At 43.9% G+C, this 7,417-nt stretch overlaps 1 pseudogene; it reads right to left on the bottom strand.

Moving 5' to 3' along the window:
• Positions 1-4,506: 4,506 nt before the first annotated feature.
• LOC133269825 (U1 spliceosomal RNA) lies at positions 4,507-4,636 on the bottom strand (annotated as a pseudogene).
• Positions 4,637-7,417: the final 2,781 nt, after the last annotated feature.

Below are 7,417 nucleotides of genomic sequence, written 5' to 3' on the forward strand. Positions count from 1 at the left end.
ATTAAGACAAAGTTATTCCAGATACAAAAGAAAAACAGCATTTCCACCAGAGTGGAAGACAGGCAAGACACCAGGACAGGAAGAGGGGCAGAGCAACCTTAACTTGACTGAATGCTTTGACAGGCACTTAAAGCTGCTCTGCCACCCAGGAAAAAACTGGGGACTTGGTCCTGTTATCTACCTTGATGTCAGCACTGGATTTCACTCAAACAAACAGATTTGCATATAAATGAATTTTAGAAAAAAATAATTTTAAAAATACAGTGCACATTTCTCACTTCTGTCTTCTGCACCTGGTCTGGGTATTTCTGCTGCCTAAGCCTGGCAGGATCTTCACACAGTACCGCTCCCTTTTCTCAAATGGTTTTGAACCAATAGAACAGGAAGGGTTGGAGTAAGCTGTGACAAGAGGCATGTGATCAGGGATGATAAAGACTCCAGCAAAGGCCCTAAGAAAAGTACAGCTGTTTCCATTTTGCCCTGAGTTCAGCAGTAGCAGTCATTTTTCTCCTTCTTAGTAGCTGGCACACTGTTGTGTGCAAAAACTGCTGGTTTTGACTTTCAGCCTGAGAACAATGCTGATAACATGGATGGTTTTAGTTGTTGCCAAGTAATGTTTAGCCTGACCAAGGACTTTCTGAGTCCCATGCTCTGCTAGGGAGGAGGGGAAGCCAGGAGGAAGCAGAGACAGGACACCTGACCCAAACTAACCAAAGGGGTACCACAGCACGTTATGCCCAGTGTATAAACTGGGGGCAGTTACCCGGAAGGGTTAGATCACTGCTCGGTCAGACTGGATATCGGTCAGCAGGTGGTGAGCCGTTGTATTCTCTTCCCTTGTTATTTCCCTTATCATTATTGTTACTGGTGGTAGCAGTACTGGTTTGTGTTATACCTTAGTTACTGGACTATTCTTATCTCAACGCGTGGGAGTTACATTCTTTCCATTCTCCTCCGCATCCCTCTGGGAGCAGGGGGAGGAAAAAAGCTGGGGAGTGAGCTAGTGACAGTGTAGTTCTGAATTACTGGCTGGGCTAAAACAATGACAGTTCTGTGTGGTGCCCAACGTGAGGCACGAAGGGTTGAGATGTCATATATATATATATATACATATACACACACACACACCCACAAAGAGAGAGATATCACTCTTTAGTGCATGGACCAATCCCTATAAAGCTGCTGAGTTCATCCAGTCCATGATGTCAGGCTCCTTATTTTGTAACAGCCTTTCAGAGCAGGGGAGATGGTGTGCACTGTTGGATTGTTGCCGCTGATGACACCACAAAACTCATCGGGTCACTGCTGAGCTCATCTGGTTTCTTCGAAGTTCATTCCTTGTTGGGATGATGGTTGGAGGGAAGTCAGGGCCAGTTGCTGGTGACCTGAAGGCATCTAACTGGTGGCCTGTAAAAGTATTACATAGCAGACAACAGCATATAATTGAGTTCATTGGCTGTTTTCCCCTAAAATCAAGTCCCCTTGAAGTATACACCGGGCTTCCCCATCTTCCCACATTACCCACCAAGTACATCTGGGTTCCTGAGCAAAAGCAATCCCACGAGTGGGTTTGCTTTTACCCGAAGCAGGAATAACCCAGACTGTCTTCCCCAGCAAATTCTTCATATGCACCACAGGAACTTTGTCCCCATCTACAATACGTAAAAGTTCTGACTGGGCTGGGCCAGCCCTATTGGCAGATCCTCTGGTGTTGACCAACCAGGTGGCCTTTGGTAAGTGTGTAACCCAACGCTTGAAAGTTCCCCCACCCATTGCTCTCCGTGTTGTTTTTAACAGCCCATTGTACCGTTCGATTTTCCCAGAGGCTGGTGCATGGTAGGGGACGTGATATACCCACTCAATGCCATGCTCTTTGGCCCCAGTGTCTGTAAGGTTATTCTGGAAATGAGTCCCAATTGTCTGATTCAGTTCTCTCTAGGGTGCAGTGTCACCACAAGATTTGCTTCTCAGGGCCCAAGATTGTGTTTCTGGCAGTGGCATGGGGCACAGTGTATGTTTCCAGCCATCCGGTGGTTGCTTCCACCATGGTAAGCACATGGTGCTTGCCTTGGCAGGTTGGTGGGAGTGTGATATAATCAATCTGCCAGGTCTCCCCATATTTGTACTTCAGCCTCATCCTCCATACCAAAGAGTCTTTAACTGTTTAGCTTGCTTAATTGCAGCACGTTTCACACTCATGAATAACCTGGGCAATAGTGTCCATTGTTAAGTCCACCCCTCGATCACGGGGCCATCTATATGTTGCATCTCTGCCCTGGTGGCCTGAAGTGTCATGGGCCCACCGGGCCAAAAATAGTTCACCTTTATGTTGCCAATCTAAGTCCATCTGAGCCACTTCAATCTCAGCAGCTTTACCCACTTGTTGGTTGTTCTGGTGTTCCTCAGTAGCCTGACTCTTGGGTACATGGGCATCTACATGATGTGCCTTCACCACCAGGTTCTGCACCCGGGCAGCGATATCTTTCCACAGTGCAGCAGCTCACATGGTTTTACCTCTGCGTCGCCAGTTGCTCTGCTTCCATTGCTGCAACCACCCCCTCAGGGCATTTGCCACCATCCATGAGTCAGTATAGAGATAAAGTACTGGCCACTTTTCTTCTTCAGCAATGTCCAGGGCCAGCTGGATGGCTTTCACCTCGGCAAACTGACTTGATTCACCCTCCCATTCAGCAGTTTCTGCAACTTGTCATCGAGAATTCCATACAGCTGCCTTCCATCTCCGATGCTTTCCCACAATACGGCAGGACCCATCAGTAAACAAGACATACTGTTTTTCACTTTCTGACAGTTTATTATATGGTGGGGCCTCTTCAGCACGCACCAGCTCCTCCTCTGGTGACATTCCAAAATCTTTGCCCTCTGGCCAGTCCATGATGACTTCCAGAATTCCTGGGAGACTGGGATTTCCTATTTGAGCTCATTGTGTAATTAGTGCCGCCCACTTACTCCATGTATCATCAGTTGCATGGTGTGTACAGGAGACCCTGCCTCTGAACATACAGCCCAGGAGGAGCTGTTCTTCAGTGCCAATCACTTCCGAAGCAGCTCGAACCCCTTCATAGGCTGCTGGTATTTATTTCTCAGTTGAGGTATAGCTGACCTCAGATCCTCTGTATCCCTGACTCCAAAAGCCGAGGGATCAACCTCGAGTCTCCCCTGGAGCTTTCTGCCAGAAGCTCCAGGTAGGACCATTCTCCCCAGCTGCAGTGTACAGTACACTTTTTTGCAACTGGCCCAGTCCAAACTGGTCCAAGGGCCACTGAATGAACTATCTCGTGTTTAATTTGCTCAAAGTCTTGCTGTTGCTCAGGGCCCATTTAAAATGTAAAACCCCGAAGAAATCTGTGTCACACGATAGAGAAGGGTTGCAATCAAACTGTAATTTGGGATGTGCATTCTCCAGAACCCCACTGCACCCAAGACAGCTTGTGTTTCTTTCTTATTAGTTGGTGGAAACATTGCTGTTATCTTGTTGATCACATCTGTGGGGGATCTGACAACATCCATCTTGCTGTTTTATTCCCAAAAACTGAATATCCTGTGCAGGTCCCTTGACCTTACTCCGTTTTATGGGAAAACCAGCTTTCAGCAGGATTTGGATTATTTTCCTCCCTTTCTCAAAAACTTCTGCGGTATCACCTCACATGATAATGTCATCAATGTATTGTAGGTGTTCTGAAGCTTGCCTCTTTTCCAGTGTAGTCTAGATCAGTCCACGGCAGACAGTAGGGCTGTGTTTCCACCCCTGATGCAGTCAGTTCTAAGTGTACTGGACACTCCTCCAAGTAAAAGCAAACTGTGGCCTGCACTCTGCTGCCAAAGGAATTGAGAAAAATGCATTGGCAACATCAGTTGTGGCATACCACTTGGCTGCCTCTGACTCCAGTTCATACTGAAGTTCTAGCATGTCTGGTACGGGAGCACTCAATGGTGGTGTGACTTTATTCAGGCCACAGTAGTCCATTGTTAGTCTGCACTCTCGGTTAGACTTTCACCCTGGCCATATGGGGCTATGAAAGGGTGAGTGGGTCCTGCTGATCACTCCTTGGCTCTCCAGTCTACGGATCAGACTATGGATGGGAATCAGGGAGTCTTGGTTGAGGTCTGGGGTGAAGAAGTCACCTCTTCTTCCTCTTCCTCTGATCCACATAATAATAACTCTTGTTTAGATGCTGTCCCATGTAGTAAGTGCATTGGTTCTTCATCTGTCTTCACTGTGTAGGTTGCTCATTATGCCTCTTGCTTTCTTTGCCCCTTGTGTACAGGGGCAACCAATATTAGCATGAGTTGGTCCTTTGGTTTAGCTGCAATGATTATCACTGTGGTTGGAGTGGCTGCTGTATCTGTTGTTGGGGTTGGTGCAGCCTCAGTGCTTGGGGATTGAGTAGCACGAGCAGCTGCACTGCCTGTTGCTGTCGGAGTTTGAGTAGCTGCTCTATTTGTCACTGGGGTTGATGTAGCTGCTGTACTTGGAGTAGCTGCATTGTCTGTTGAAGTCAGCGTTTCCCACATTTGGGGAAATCGCAGGGGTCAGCACACCCACAGTGCAAGGGATGAGCCTCGCCCTGGGAAAACCACCTGCCTGATGATGGTGTATCCCTTGCCAGGTAAGTATAGTAAGTAACTCAAAGTCAAAGTAAACCCCTTCAAAATATGCTCCCTCATCCCCTTTAAAGGACAGGGGATTTGACACAATGCTGTGGAGCCTATAATTTTACTTTGCTTACCAAGGGTATTTTAAGTTACTCACTGTTCTATCTGTCATGGACAATTTGTTGTACTACTGATTGGAGGCCACAGCAATTTTACAAGGGAACATGGACACGAAATTAGGAGACTAAATCCATAAAATAGTCCTAGCACGCTGGCAGTCTAGGGAAAATACTTCAGAGTAATTGCCCCAATGTTTCCAATTCTTTGTTCATTTTTTCAGTAAAACTAAAACAATTTCACAAGTGAACATTAGAAAAGGTTCAAGTAGTATTAAACGATACAAATAAAAAGCATTGTTGAAAGCATTCTTTACAAAAGAAAGTGGATAGGAAGATATAGACAAGATCTGGGGAAACATTAAAAAAGTTAAGTGAAGTTGCAGAGTGATAATTACAAACATCTGCATTCTCCACAGTCAGGAAATATAGCATCCCTAAAATTTTTAGCATCTGTGAAACTAGAATTAAGATTTTAAACATTTGCTGAAAACACTGATAAAAATTTAGCTAACTATCCCTATGGACTTCTTCTGTGTTAAAATGGTAGACATCAGCTTTCATTAACAGAAATGATGAATTTTTAAGATGCTGAAGTTAATAAAATCAAATTAGTTCAATAATGCCCCATAAGTAAGGAAATGAGGTTTATGGTAACCTATTATATTGTGAATATAGAGAATTCTACTGAGAAGATTCAAGCTCTAAGCAAAACATTTTTTGACACAAATCCTTAACTAATTTCTGAAAGTGATCTGCTTTTAATATACTTTGGATTACTCTGGGATGCTCAATAGGTACTGAAAATGTCAATTTACCTAAGTGACATCCTTCCAAGAAATTATCTATTCAGCTAAACTACTATTAAGTGGGTTTCTGAGATGAAGAGTGGAACTTTTAGCAGATGAAGAAGGGTTCAGCCTCAAATATCTGATCTATACTGGGGAGATGAGGGGGCCATGTTTTACCAAAGGACATTGAATTTAGGTCTCCTGGTCCAAGCAAGCATTTGAACAACTGCCTACATTGCTGAGACCACCCATTTTGATCTAATAAACATCTAATTTTACACAGAGTTGAAATTAAATATATTATTTGAGCTCACTGCCTTTATCTATATAGCCACCACACTCTGAAAGAGGTGCATAGGAGCACCTCTGATCCCCATTCCTCTAAAGTAGTTAGGTTCATGGGCAAGGCACTAGCTTTGATTCTGCCATTAGCTCAAAGGGAACACCCAGTGTACTGCATACTAAGAAGTAATGTGGTGTCCTGGGTTCAGCAGTAGCAGTCATTTTTCTCCTTCTTGGTAGCTGGTGCAGTGCTGTGTTTTGACTTTCGGCCTGGGAACAGACCTGATAACAATGATGTTTTGGTTTGGCCAAGGACTTTGTGAGCCTCATGCTCTGCCAGGGAGGAGGGGAAGCCAGGAGGAAGCAGAGACAGGACACCTGACCCAAGCTAGCCAAAGAGGTATTCCATACCACAGCACGTCATGCCCAGGATGTAACTGAGAGTTACCCAGAAGCGCTGGGAGTCTGCAGGGTTGGAGGAGGTATCGGTCGGTGCTTGGTCGGGCTGGGGGGGGGGCGAGTTATCAGTTGACTGGTGGTGAGGTGTTGTATTCTCTTCCCTCATTATTTCCTTTACCATTATTATCATTGGTGGTAGCAGTAGTGATTTGTGTTATACCTTAGTTACTAAACTGTTCTTACCTTAACCCGTGGGATTTACATTCTTTTTGATTCTCCTCTCTGTCCCTCCAGGAGTAGGGGGAGGGCAAGAAGGAGGGGAAGTGAGTGAACGGGTTGCCTGACTGGGTTTAAACCATGACATGTGGTCATGTTAGAAAAGGAATGAAGCTGTCGCCATAGAACAATTTTGTTTGTACAAACCTCCTGATCCCCAATAAATAATTTCCTGAGAAAAGAATCAGAAAAAGGATTTTTCCTCTGGGAAAGGAAATGGGTAACTTCTAGCATATATGTGCTGTAGACAGAGTTATTATATAGAACTGTTCATGTTTTAGAAAGAAATACTACATTTAGTTTGTATTCCAGTACAAGAAAAAATGCTATGACATATTTGGACCACAGCACATTGTAATTTCCTCAGCCTGAAGATGAACATCAGCTAAAATATGGTCTCTTTGAATCTGTGGTAGCTGAGATCCATTTCCAAAATGGATTAAGAAATCACTAAATAGAAAAGGAATGGAGAATGACTATTGTCATGACTGTTCCTCAGGAATGCTATTCAGAAAATAGGTTTATATATTTCAGCTACGCATACAGTAAATGCCCATTTTCTTGTTTTCTTCTCTTTATGCCATTGATATTTTCACTCCCTGGTACTCAAACGTGTCTGAAATGATGATTTCTCAAGCTCAAGAAGAAATATAAAATCCAGTTGCCTTATTTGTTGGCAATAGCTGTATTCATTACTGTCTATCCACACATTTCAATAGTCTGCTTTATAATGTTTTGTTAGGATAAAAGCTGTGAGATATGACCTATTATGGAAATGTCAATCATTACAAAAATAACCATCTTTTTTATGGAAACTAATTCATTTACATGTATTGATCCACTAAAATGAATGCTGGAAAGTATTATATTGTTGTGACAGAGATAATAATGCATATTCCTCTTAACAGAGTCCAAATCTTTCTTAACAAGCCATCTTTG

The sequence above is a fragment of the Pezoporus flaviventris genome, unplaced genomic scaffold, assembly GCF_033815535.1.
Source record: "Pezoporus flaviventris isolate CSIRO_AGI_PZ_B2104156 unplaced genomic scaffold, CSIRO_AGI_Pfla_v1 ptg000015l, whole genome shotgun sequence".
NCBI lineage: Eukaryota > Metazoa > Chordata > Aves > Psittaciformes > Psittacidae > Pezoporus > Pezoporus flaviventris.